Source organism: Cololabis saira, chromosome 24 (genome assembly GCF_033807715.1).
Source record: "Cololabis saira isolate AMF1-May2022 chromosome 24, fColSai1.1, whole genome shotgun sequence".
Lineage (NCBI taxonomy): Eukaryota > Metazoa > Chordata > Actinopteri > Beloniformes > Belonidae > Cololabis > Cololabis saira.
Window position 1 is genome coordinate 3162598 of NC_084610.1, and position 13921 is coordinate 3176518.

At 42.9% G+C, this 13921-nt stretch overlaps 1 protein-coding gene across 2 annotated transcripts in view; it reads left to right on the forward strand.

Annotated features, from left to right (window-relative positions):
• LOC133425367 (fibronectin type III domain-containing protein 4-like) overlaps positions 1-13921 on the forward strand; it is a 58344-nt gene that overhangs the window by 15210 nt on the left and 29213 nt on the right. The gene's annotated exons all lie outside the window — the stretch shown is intronic.

Genomic DNA, 13921 nt, shown 5'->3' on the forward strand with positions numbered 1-13921 from the left:
CCGAGCGTAGATGGTCTCACGTTAGTCTCTGCAGTGCTCTGGTGCGCGGGGGGGTTGTGTCCTGCTGTCCGTCTGGGAGGACTCTCTCTGTCCTGCTGTCCGTCTGTGAGGACTCTTTCCCTGGTCCTGGTCGTGCTGTCATGGACCTGCACGGGGAACGTGATCAGGGAGGCAGCAGCTTCTCAGACCAACCGTTGGGGCTTTCTGTTCTTGTCTGAGCATTTCCTGGCCTGGCTGGAGGTGAATTGTTGTGAATAACAACATAACTCTCCAGGGTGTTGTGCGGCAGCAATTGCTTTTTTAAGACCATTGCTTATGTCTTTCCCTCTTGGTGCACTGGTAAGTAATCCAGTATATCTGTTTTTATGGAGGTCTGCAAAGCTGCTGATGATCCAGTCATCGGAGCAGGTGATTAGCTGCTCTCGGCTGCAACAACAGAGCAGTTAGGGGGTACTTAGTATTGCCCAAATAACTTATAACTATAATTTGTTCACTTTGATTTATACAAATCAGATACGGTTGATTTTTTTCCCCACCTGTAATTGACTGCATTCATCCTATTTTTCTTTTCTTTCTTGACTTAAAGGTCACTGATCAAATAATCCTACGTGTTTAAGGGTTAACAGGTTCTGTGGTAGAAAGATTGACAGTCAAAAGTCTTAAAGCTTTGGTGACTGTAAAAAAAATCCCTGCAACTCTGCTCAATACAAAGGAATGTTGTTTGCTGTAAAGCCTGCCTGTCTTGGGACCAAAATTGGAAGAAAGCACACGAGGCCTCTTTCCTTTTTTTGTGTACAGAGGGCACTGATTGTAAGAACAGGTGTCCTCCGAGGCTCCTCTCTTTGGATGCAGATTGCTCCTTTTTTTGAGCAATTTACACCAAAATTTGTAGAAACAGGTTTCCTCCGGGGGCTCCCCCCGGTGTGCACAGATTTCATAAGATTCTGAGAAAAACACAAGATTCTGGGAAAAGACACAAATTCTAAGAAAAAGACACCTGTTTCTGAGAAAAGGTGTAGGAGAGAGTGGTTAAAGTTTAAAAAAATGAAAGGTTGTTTCTTTTTCGATAAAATATACGTGAGAGAAATAATGGAAGAAAATGAGTTGTAACCATGATAATAAATAAAAACTAGGGGGTGTGGCCCCCAGGCCCTTTGACAGTATATAAGGAGAGGGACTGTTCGCAGATTTTAGAGTTGTCTGTTTGAACGGTTAACTCTCCTGTTGTTGGTACTAATTGTATTCATACAATAAAAACCTCCGTAAACCTCAGTATTGAACAGAACACCAGACGATCTGACTCTTCGCATTTTTCTTCAGTCCAATTGGAAAAGGTGTTATATTATAGAAACTTAGTTTATGTAGGGGGACCAGGATTTTCCACTACACTTCCGAAGCCTTTGCTTTATTTGAAATCTAAAAAGGAAATACTTCCTGTTACAGGACAGTAACAAAGTATTTGTACAAAGATTAGAAGGGAAAAAAATTCAGTCTGCAGTGCGTGTAGTGAAGAAGCCTTTGATTTAAATCTTTAAACAGTGTTTGGTCTGTGTTTTCACTGACGTCATGTTGTTCCTGGAGAATGTTGTCTTTACTCTCATGTCTGTCTGGAGATCTGGAGTCTCCACGGCCTCCACCTCCGTCTTCTCAGGGAGACTGGAGCGTTCCCCAGATGGCTGGGAGATTCATGTCTCCGGAGTCCTGGGTCTCTAAGACTACGTTCACACTGCAGGCCTTAATGCTCAATTCCCATTTTTTCCCATATCCGTTTTTTTTTTGTGTGGCTGTTCACTTTATCTTTTAAAATGTGTCCTATATCAGACTGGAGTTTGAACGCATCGTGGCCTGAACTGACCCGCATGCGCAGAGGAACAATAACAAAGACGTCACACGCAGCACGCCGTCATACGGCGGTAAACATGGAGGAACAGAAGTGAGCATACATGGGGATATTCTGAAGTTGTTGTGTGGTGGAAGCCGACGAAACTGTGAGCAAGTGTTAATGAAGAGGAGAAGGAGGAGAAAGAAAGCCACATTTTTAAGTGGCATTAATTCCGACCTGGCTGTTCACACTGAGGTGGCATTGCAAAACATCAGACCTGTATCCGATTTAGAACCACATATGGAAGCGACCTGAATCTGATTTGAAAAGATCAGATTCCATGTGACTTGTGCTGTTCACACTGTCATAAACAAATCAGATCTGAGTCACATATGAGCAAAAAATCGGATTTGGGTCACTTGGGAACTGCAGTGTGAACGTAGTCAAAAACACGTCCTCTGGGAGGCATCCTGACCCGGTCTGACCCGGTCCCCGAACCACGTCAAGAGCAAAGCCTGCTCTGTATGGCCAGAGATGCCGGTGTTCTGCCATCTTTTGCTCCTTTGCCAAAAAATGCTCCCTAATGGTTTTCTTCCTTTGCAGAGCTACAATTTTACTGTGTTTTACTCCCTAAACCACTTCCTTGTCTCTTGCCAGGCCGTCATTGTAAATAAGAATGTGTTTTTAATGACCCGCCTGGTTAAATAAAGGCCAATGACTGAATGAATATCAAATAAAGCGATAGAATTGTTGTTTTTCTCTTTATCGTATAATGTTCACAAAGTGTAATGCAATTCATGTCATGGGTAGTTTATTTTGAATGATCAAATACTCAAATACAACATCCCATATTATCTATTTTACATTGTGCAAGAAATGATGGACGTGCCAATCAAACTTTGAAAATCGACTGTGCACATGCACAGAACCACAAAGTAACATTTCCCTGCAGGGAGCAGGGATTGGCAGAACAGCGGTCCAACCAGGACGTCTCGTGTCTCAGTCAGACCCGGGACACGCTGGACACATTCTCAGTGTTATTGATTTCAGATCAGCAGGGGTTGATGGACGCTTGGATGGATGGATTTTCTGTCTGCAGTGGCACGAAAACATGTGTGAACCCTCAGTAATTAACTGGTTTATCCATTAATGTCCTTATAGTTTGATCTGATCTTCATCAAAGTCACGAGGAAGGACCAAAACGGCTTAAGCACATTTTTGAACACGAGAGGGAAACCATTTGGAAACCTTTGGGGTTCGTGGCTCCGTCTTCACTTCAGTGACTACATTTACATGCAGTCAAGATTCGGGTTATTGCTAATATTCCGGTTACTGAAACATTCAGAGTATTCCGTTTACATGGTAATTAATCATTTGGGATATCTGGATCAAACCAACGACGCACGGAGAACGTGATGACACAATTACCGTCATTTCCGCTTCTTCTTCTTCCTGTATCCAAATTCAAAACAAAAGCTTTCTCTCACCTTCTTGTAAATCTTCTATCCCGGTACTTTCTACCGTCTACAAATGCAGAAATGTTCATATCCTTCATTACATTTATGAAGTGATTAGTCTCCTCCTGGTCTTGTGTTTCTCCGTGTTTAGAAGAACTTCCTGGACTCAAAAGACCAGGATTCCTTGTGAACAGAGCATGTGCAGAAAACAGATTCATGTTCCGTTTGATGGGGATATTCCGTTTGGTGTTTACATGACTGAATATTCAGGTTTTAAAAGGAGTAACCCAGGGCTCATATTGGGGTTTTTAAAAACCTGAATATGAGCAAAATCAGGTTTTTAAAGGGGTTATTGGTGTTTACATGGCCGTGCAAATTCGGGTTATTGCCAATATTCGGGTTTTAAAAGGGTTATTGATGCATGGAAACACAGTCATTGAGGATCCTGTCTTGTGTCTTTGAGACGTGACCCGATCTGGACGCCGGCTCCAGATCAGGAAGAAGCTGGCCTCATTCATGGACGGTTGAACTAACTGATGACCGACTGAACAATGCTGTATTCCGTCCCAGCCTCCTGCAGCTCAGCTGCTCTTGATTGTCTGCCTTTTTGCATCAGCAGATGCTTCTTATGAAAAACAGCAAATGTTGAATGGCTCCAAATCACATCTTGAAACTCATTTGGTTCACTGAGCTCCAGATGTGCAAACTACAGAGTCCTGTTAGCTGTACTTGAAATAATGAGTCTGAGGTTTTACATTTTCCTCCATATTTTATGGGTATATTCAATAAAAACATTATAAATCACCTTTTTGTGCATATTATCATCTTAAAAAACCTGGTGTTTGTCTGTTATTCTGACTTAGATGAATATCAGGCCACAGTTTATGGCAAATCTACAGGACTGTCTCAGGAAATTAGAATATTGTGATAAAGTTCTTTATTTTCTGTAACGCAATTAATTAAAACAAGAACGTCATACATTCTGGATTCATTACAAATCAACTGAAATATTGCAAGCCTTTTATCATTTTAATATTGCTGATTATGGTTTACAGTTTAAGATTAAGATTCCCAGAATATTCTAATTTTTTTAGATAATATATTTGAGTTTTCTTAAGCTGTAAGCCATGATCAGCAATATTAAAATAATAAAAGGCTTGCAATATTTCAGTTGATTTGTAATGAATCCAGAATGTATGACATTTTTGCATTACAGAAAATAAAGGACTTTATCACAATATTCTAATTTTCTGAGACAGTCCTGTACTGAGAAACCCTCATTTCTGCAATAAATACAGAAATAGTTGACTCCCATCCCTTCCCCCGATGCTTGTTTGCCTCTATTTGCATCACCCGCCGTGATCTGCCTCTCCCAGCTCTGCATTGATATTTTATGTAAGCGACGTACCTCCTAAAATTTTCTTTGCAAAATCATCTGAAGAAAAAAACCTGACACTCAATAAATCACATTCAGCAGACCTGACACACGTTTGCTTTGGTAACGTAAAATCTGATGTCAGAAAAGGTTGTATGTGGAAAATCTTCCACTCTAACCTCTCACTACTGATAGTCAGAGCTGGAGACTGCAGCTTTATTCTGCAGGAGTGTTTCAGGGAGATTTAGTCAGAAAATAGACTCAGTTGGCTGATTTCCACACCCACAGCATCAGGAAAAACACCGGCAGCTACACAAACGGATGGATAGACTCTCGATTGTTGCTTTTTCTCAACTGAATCCTCCTCCCACCTCCTTGTTGTGCTTTCAGTCAGTCCGCCGACGCATTCTGGCTCCAACAGGTCCCTGATCCTCCACCCCGTCACCCCGTCACCCCGTCAGCTGTCAGGGACGCTGCTCAAGGTGAAGGGGTGAAGCGTCCAGATGCCTGGTGTCACTGCCATGCACCGCTCGTTAGACGGGATGGAGGAGAAGGCTTTTCTTTTTTAATGACTGAAAGCTGCAGCAGCAGGGTAACGTTTCCTGCAGGGATTGTTGGGCCCAGATAAAAGCTGGACTTCAGCGGTCGCGCCTCACAGGTTTGGCTTTTGGACCCGGGCCAAACTCCTTCTGGTGACAGCTCTGGTTTTCATGGTGAAAGAGGGAAACGCTGCTGGTGTAGATTTGTCACTGAATAATGGAGCGTATTATGAGAAATTACAATATGACTGAACAATAAAGATGTTTTATCGATATTCAGTTAATTAGGTTTGTAAAGAAAACATAATGTCTTTCTTGAGCTTATTTAGCTTGGGACAAATGTGTACATTTTCACATTTAAGACATTGATCTAACATGCAAATGCTAAACAATCAACTAAAAGAGAACAGCAGGGCGTTTTCTTAAGTATAAACTTCTGCTTGCACGTTTCTATGTTAATGTGATGACTTCACACATTTATGGTGACCGATATCCCCGAGGTTGGCTCTCTGTGTCTTACCACATTGCTCGGAGCTTCTCAACAGAGCCGCCTGGGAGATTTGCGAGGCGCTGTGCGAAATGGCTGGTGGCGCGCGTGAGTGTAGCGAGCGCGCGCAAATATTTTGGCCCTATGATAGTCATTTTAACGTTCAACAACACCTCATCATACCCATCAAACAACATTTATTCTCACTTTTATTGAGCCAAGCCGGCGCCTGAAAACTCAGATAGTCACGGACTGACTCAGTTCCTTCTTTGATACACTTAAATACAAAGAAAACCATAACTGGTCTAAAATTACACAATCTATTTAGATAGAAAAGACACAGCGGTCTCTTAACATCATTTCTGAGCTCTGTATCAGAGAATAGACTCTAGTCTAGTTGACAACAACACAAGCACATTAAAATAGGCAGGTGGTCAAAGCTACACAACATTCGGATAAAGAGATTATTTATGAAGGTTACACTAGCCCCTTTCACACAGCCAGTTCGAGGCGGGAACGTTGCGCCTTTAAGCCGCCTCGCTGTTCTGTGTGAAAGTCACGGAGGCGGAATGGGGGGGCCAAGTGGCCCCACCAATAAGCCGGCAGCGGAGGTAGTCACAGAGCCGTCACAGAGCCGAAACGGGGTCTGTGTGAATGACACAGCCGGCATGCCGGCATGCCACTAGACGCTGACGCTGTTGTCACGCCTCTGATTGCGGAACGCCGGCATGCTGTGTGAATTTACAGACGGGAGCGGCGTTATGCCGGCGTTGTATGGTTCTGTGTGAACCAACAAAGGCGGCGTATTGGCAGGACTTCTTTACACCAATATTGCGGAATCTCTGTGTGAAAGGGGCTACTGACTCACCAATGGCAGTTGAATCTTCCATAACCCTTGGCCCGAACAAAATAATCCAGGTAACGTGGAAAACAGGGTAACATTCAAAACTTTGTACATGCTTAGTCCTCTTTTAAAGTTTAGCGCTCGTCTCCTTCATGGCAGCAAATTTGCTGTAACTGTTAAGGCTGATTTATGGTTCCGCGTTACACCAACGCAGCGCCTACGGCGTAGGATACCCGGCGATGCGCACGTACGGTGCGCGTCGCCGCGTACACTACGCCGTATGCTCTGCGTTGATTTAACGCAGAACCATAAATCAGGCTTTAGAGCCAATCAGCTTTGGCTCACAGCCCTGATGCGTTCAGGACAGTTGTAAAGTAACAATTAGCCTACACTGGCCATTAGGTCTGTAATGGAACGTGACTGTTGATATTTATAAGGGGAAAAAAAAAAAAAACAGCCCATAGCGCGAGGCCCCTTGGGACGCGAGGCATTTACATTTGTCCTGCATACATCATACCTGCAGACAGACATCTGAAACAACTGCTGCCAGAACTGAAGCCAAAGGTCATCCAGGGGTCAACCCAAATAAGGAGGCCCCGTGTGAGCTCTTTATTTCCAGGTTCACCAAATGCAGTAGCTGAAGTGAGTGCTTGTCGTTTGAAACCTTAAGCCTCAGAAGTCCTGCATGATCCAAATCACCAAACGTCCAACTCAGCAATGTAGAAACCAGAGACTGCCAGGTATCATTTTCTGAAAGAGCTAATATCCTATGACTCTGACGAGACAAGTGAAATGAACTTCAGATGACTGATGAAGCATTGTTACAGTTTGGCCCCCCTGCAGGGACACAACGACACCTTGCAGATTGCTCAAGCCTCATATACCCCTTAAGACATAGACATGCAGGTTCCAGTTCCTGAAGACCCCTGCCGGGACATTGTCACGCAATGTCCGGCGTCTTGCATCCCTGCCGAGACTTCCAGCCCCCACAGAGACAAAGACCATATACGGACTTCCTGATCCCTCAGTGGTGGTCCCAAAGCTAAAGGTTCCCACCTCTGACTGGCTCTCACTGGGCTGGTTTATTCCTGTAACTTTTGTATAAAAACCCTTTGACCAACCCAATCTGTGTCGGCACACCAACTACAGACTAGATCTGTGCTGGTCATGTCCACCGCCGGCTTACTGATTAAAAACTCTCTATACCACGAGCGGACTTCTGAACTGGTTTTTGATAAATTCCTCGACATGACGTACTGAGGCAACCATCGTAATGGTGTAATGTTAAAGAAGTGAAGCTTCATGGGAACTCTGAGAAAGATCAGATTAAGTTTGAGTCGTGGCAGCAGAAGTCAGCACTATGACGACATTGCAAATCATCACAACAACGTTCACATGAGGATGTTTTCTTCATCTTCATCACTCACTAGCCGATTGTAGCCCCTTCCATCGAACTCGGGTGGTTTTAGGGATTAAAACCCGAGTCCTCCGGGATTTTCTCGTGGCCACCCGAACCTCCAGTATTTTAGGTGTCATGGTGCTGGAAAGCTGCCTGCAGGATCCTCCGTCTGTTGACGGAGGCAGCGCTGAAGACTTTGAAGACGGAGCGAGCGAGGCTAATTAACATCTGAGATGTTGGTGAACGTTATCTGGGAGTTCAGATCTGTGGAGGTGTCCAAACTTTTCTGTTCATCTCCACCAACTTGAATCAGAAATGAAACCACAGTCACATAAAATCAGCTTTTGTCCTCTTTGATAAACAAGAAAAGCAGCAGGATCCTTTCATGTTGGACGCTTCTGCGTTTAGCCGCCACAAAGGAAAAACTCATCGCTTTAATTCCTTCTTTTAGCCCTGATGCCCTAATTGGCGGCGGTGCTGCTGTTTTTCTGAAGTCCAGCAGCTCCGGAGGATGCACGCGCTCCCCCACATGTTAATCTGTTTCTGCAGCCAGAGAAGGGATGAGGGATGAGCAGTGCTATTCCCGTCCCCGTCGCAAAGACGATGGACTGGCCTCATCAATACTTATCGACTCAAAGTAAAAATCCAATGATTGATTGTATTAAGTGACATCATTAGCAGGAGGAAAGTTGAGGAGTAACGTCTGCTTGTCTCCGTCCTTCTCTTCCCTTTCCTTCCTTCTGGGTTTAATGTTTCTGTGACAGTTTTTGAAGTGGAATCTTTTGCATTCTGGGAGTTCGCTGCAAATAAGTCCCAGTTGGGAGCAAATGATATTCCCATTCCCTTTGTGGACATTACAATTGGTAATTTAGTTGATTCCAGTTGAGTACAACATTCAGATTTCATGGAAAGCCGTTTCAAAAAGCTCACCAGAAAAGTAGTGAGCTGTGGTACGGAGCTGTTGTTACATGTTAACGCTGCCATCAGGCCTGCAACCCTGACATGAACAATTGTTGGTGCATAGAGAGAATTAATCACAAACATGTCAGCTGCATCCCTACCAACAGATTCTACATGTTTATCGCTACTGACGTTAAATTAGATCAACATTCAAAATAAATGAGCTCTTCTGTGCTTTCTCTTGGTTCTGGCATCACACTGATTAGTCTGGATTAGTAAATCTGACCCTCCTTCTTCTGGTTGGTATGTGTGTGTGTATATATATATATATATATATATATATATATATATATATATATATATATATATATATATATATATATATATATATATTTAATCTTTATATGCTTTCACTTGCTTTTGTGTTGTCATTTTTTTAAATCATTTGGTCATTCTTTTTTTTTAACAATATTTTTTATAAAATTTCAATATAAATGTACAAAAAAAAAAACAAAGCAATCAGCAAGTATCATATTAATTGTCCAATAAAATACAAGCAGGTCCTGCTGTGTCCACACAGACAAAAACAAAACAAGACAGAAAAAATAAACAAATGGGAAAAAAGTAAAATAAAATTAACTAAAATAAAAAAAATGAAATAAATAAATAAAAAAAAATTAAATGAAAAAACTAAAATATAAAATAATTGTCACACTCAATAGCTGTCAGGGTTTGACACTTCCCCCCAGTTTGTGACTTTCAGTTTCTGTCTTGCCCCGCCTGTGTCCCATCTGCCCTGATTGTGTCTGCACCTGTGTCTCGTCATGTCTCGTTATCCCCTCAGTATATCTTGTCTTGTCATTCCTTGGTTCCCTGTCGGTCCGTACTGTTTCCTCCTCCATGTGCTCCAAGTTTTTGATCCCTGTTCCTTGTGTTTTTGATCCTGCTCTGCAGCGCTTTGTTTTTACCTTTTTGTTGGAATAATCCTTTGTTTTTTGAGAACTCCTGCCTCTGGCCTCCCTGTTCTCCTGCACTTGGGTCCTAGCAAACCAAACCATAACAATAGCCTCACAAACAAACAGATATATACATATATATATATACATATATATATATATATATATATATATATATATATATACAGTTGTATGACAATGCAATGGTTTGGGCCCCCCTGATCATTTTCAAGATTTTCCTTTATAAATCATAGGTTGTTCGGATCAGCAATTTCAGTTAAATATATCATATGGCAGACAAACAGTGCTATTTGAGAAGTGAAATGAAGTTTATAGGATTTACAGAAAGTGTGCAATAATTACTTAAACAAAAGTAGGCAGGTGCATAAATTTAGGCACCCTTGTTGTTTTATTGATTTAAATACATTTAGCATTAATTATTGGAACACAACAGTTGTTTGTTCAGTTCATCGACCCTTCACCTACATACACAGGTGAAGCCGATCATGACAGAGGGGATTTAAAGTGGCCTGTTGTAAGTTGTTCACCTCTTTGCATCTTCTTTGAAGAGTGGCAACATGGGAGCTCCAAAACAACTGTCAAATGACCTGAAAACAAAGATTGTTCAACATCATGGTTTAGGGGAAGGATACAAAAAGCTAGCTCAGATGTTCAGCTGTCAGTTTCCACTGTAAGGAACATAGTGAGGAAATGGAAGACCCCAGGCACAGTTCTAGTTAAAGCCCGGAGTGGCAGGCCAAGAAAAATCTCAGATAGGCAGAGGCGAAGGATGGTGAGAACAGTCCAAGTCAACCCACAGACCAGCTCCAAAGACCTACAACATGATCTTGCTGCAGATGGTGTCACTGTGCATCGTTCAACTATTCAGCGCACTTTGCACAAGGAGATGCTGTATGGGAGAGTAATGCGGCGGAAGCCTTTTCTGCGCACACGCCACAAACAGAGTCGCTCGAGGTTTGCTACAGCACATTTTGACAAGCCAGCTTCATTTTGGAATAAGGTGCTGTGGACTGATGAAACTAAAATTTAGTTATTTGGACATAACAAGCGGCGGTATGCATGGCGGAAGAAGAACACAGAATTCCAAGACAAACACTTGCTACCCACAGTCAAATTTGTTGGTGCTTCCATCATGCTGTGGGGCTGTGTGGCCAGTGCAGGTACTGGCAATCTCGTTAAAGTTGAAGGTTGCATGGATTCCAGTCAGTATCAGCAGATTCTTGCCAACAATGTTAAAGAATCAGTGACAAAGTTGAAGTTGCGCCGGGGCTGGATACTTCAACAAGACAACGACCCTAAACACTGCTCAAAGTCTACTAAGGCATTCATGCAGAGGAACAGGTACAACATTCTGGAATGGCCATCTCAGTCCCCAGACCTGAATATTATTGAAAATCTGTGGTGTGATTTAAAGTGGGCCGTCCATGCTCGGAAACCATCAGACCTGACTGAACTGGAGATGTTTTGTAAAGAAGAATGGTCAAAAATACCTTCAACCAGAATCCAGACCCTCATTGGAAGCTATAGGAAGCGTTTAGAGGCTATTATTTCTGCAAAAGGAGGATCTACTAAATATTGATGTAATTTTTCTGTTGGGGTGCCCAAATTTATGCACCTGCCTACTTTTGTTTAAGTAATTATTGCACACTTTCTGTAAATCCTATATACTTCATTTCACTTCTCAAATAGCACTGTGTTCGTCTGCCATATGATATATTTAACTGAAATTGCTGATCCCAACAACCAATGATTTATAAAGGAAAATCTTGAAAATGATCAGGGGTGCCCAAACTTTTTCATACAACTGTATATATATATATATTCTATTGTTGCTTGAGAAAATCCATTAAAGGTGTCCATATTTCTTCGAATTCCTGTGCTTTCATTTGGTCATTCTTTCGTTTTTTTCAGATTTTTATCAATTTTTCAACATAGAAAATCCTTTTTTCTTTCTGGCCTCTTCTTTTTTCACCTCTACCAATGTGTCTGTTAAATTTTTTTATACAAAGCGTTGTCCTTTACTGAAACTATAATCCTTGACATTTATCTACCACACTTTCAGTAGAGGTCACAACATTTCCACATGATTCATTGCTGTTGAAAATAAATAAAAGATGAAGAATCTTTTTCTCCTGGCGGACGCGTGTGATTTCCCATCAGCCCCCAGAGCATCATTAACATGTGGAAAGTGCAATTTGTCGACTGAACATTTAAGTTTTCGCTGACACGTGAATCTGAATCTGTCAGAGCCGACGTGATGGAAACGACGACGATGATGATGATGATGTCTTGGGTCTCGACTGTGACTCACAGAAGCAGACTGTACTTTATAATTCATATGTTTTAGCAGTTTCCTCATTTCCTTTTCAAATCTAAACAAGCAGCAGTTAAAAGAAGTACTTTCTGAGACGACGGGGTTAATTACACTCCCATCAAGAGCTGTCGCCTGCAGCTCTGAAGTGAAACGTCGCGGGACGAGAGGGAGACGAGAGGGAGACGCTTTAACAGCAGCTGCAAGTCTTTTATTGATGGTTTGGGGTTCCAGATCTCAAGCTCGTCTTTGTCGTGGCGGTTTCATGGAGCTGCGTGAGGAAAGACGCTCTAGAGGCCAGTTTGAGTTGACCTGCAGTAACAGGTGGAAATGGAGAAATGAGGAATTTTGGTCCGTTCTGTTTCACGGCGTTGATTCTGGTCCTGCAGGATGTCCAGGGGCCTCTTTTATAAAAGAGTGCGTAGGATTCATACTAAAAGTGCGCCCAAAAGCCGAAAATGGGGTGTGCACAAAAAAAATCCTGATTTATAAAACCGTGTGCACGCACATCTGCACGCAATGTTCGCTTTATAAATCACAGTCCAGCTGAAAGGTTGCGCACGTGAATTCGCCTCATACCCCGCCCTCTACACGCCCACTTTATACCATGAATGGGCAATGCAAACTACATGATGATTGTATTTGCATATGAATGATCCTGCTGAGCATGTGCAGCGCCACCTGCAGTCTGTTTCTGCTGCGTCAGGATGAATGAGACGTGTCGAGCCACCGTGACACTAAATTTCACGGAGACTGAGATGGAGATGTTGTGGATGAGGTGGAGGCAGGAAAACCACATTATGTGGTGGTCACAGTAAAAGTATAAATAGTATAAAATAAAGCGAGTAAGTGGCAGCACATCGTTGCTGCGCTAAACGCTGTGAGTGCCACGGACAGATGGTGCAGAAAAAAAAGAAGAGGTACGGAGCCCCTAAAGGGACACAGATTTTTTTTATATATATAATGAGTTTTACGTGCACGCAGGAAACCTTTAAGGCTGATTTATGGTTCCGCGTTACACCAACGCAGAGCCTACGGCGTAGTTGCGCGTCGCCGCCGAGACCCTTTAGGGGCTCCGTAGAGTGGCCCCGCACTCATTTGTTCTGTCCTCAATCACTCTACGGTTGTCGCGGTGGGTGACGAGGAGGTTCCCGGCGTGTCCTGCACCGCGGCTGCAGCAGCAGCAGTACCAGTACCAGTACCAGTACCAGTACCAGTACCAGAGTCCTGACTGATGCTGAGTTTCACACACAGAGGGACACGATCAGCGCTATTATATTATAAGTCTGATATGTGATGACACTAAGAGTATGACATGAATCTGGCTTCATTTCACCACCTCACCGTCTGCGTCGCCAGTTCCCCATATCTTCAAAATGTTCCTACGGGAGGGTCGGGGTTGGCGTAAAGGTACACACATTTTTCGGTTATTTTTTTCTTTTTAAATCCCAACCTTTGCGTAGAAGGTGGCGTGCGCATCTTTCAAGCCCTGTTTTGTGCACAAGCAAACTTTATAAATGAGGCCCCTGGTGCTGTCGCAGTGAAATGACCCCAAATCATCATCCTTCTGGCACCGTGTTTGAGAGTCGGTAAGAGGATGTTCTGCTGGAATTCTGCTGGGTTTTCTCCAAACATCTGTTGGAGACGTTGGTCCAGAAGTCTTCTGGTTTGTTCAGGTGCAGTTCTGCAAAACCTCAGTCGTGCTTCCTTGTTGTTTCTGGACAGAGGACGCTTCTCCTGCCAACCCTTGCAAGCTAAAATGTGCTTGATGAACTTCCTCTGTGCACATGGTCTTTACCGTCTAACGTGC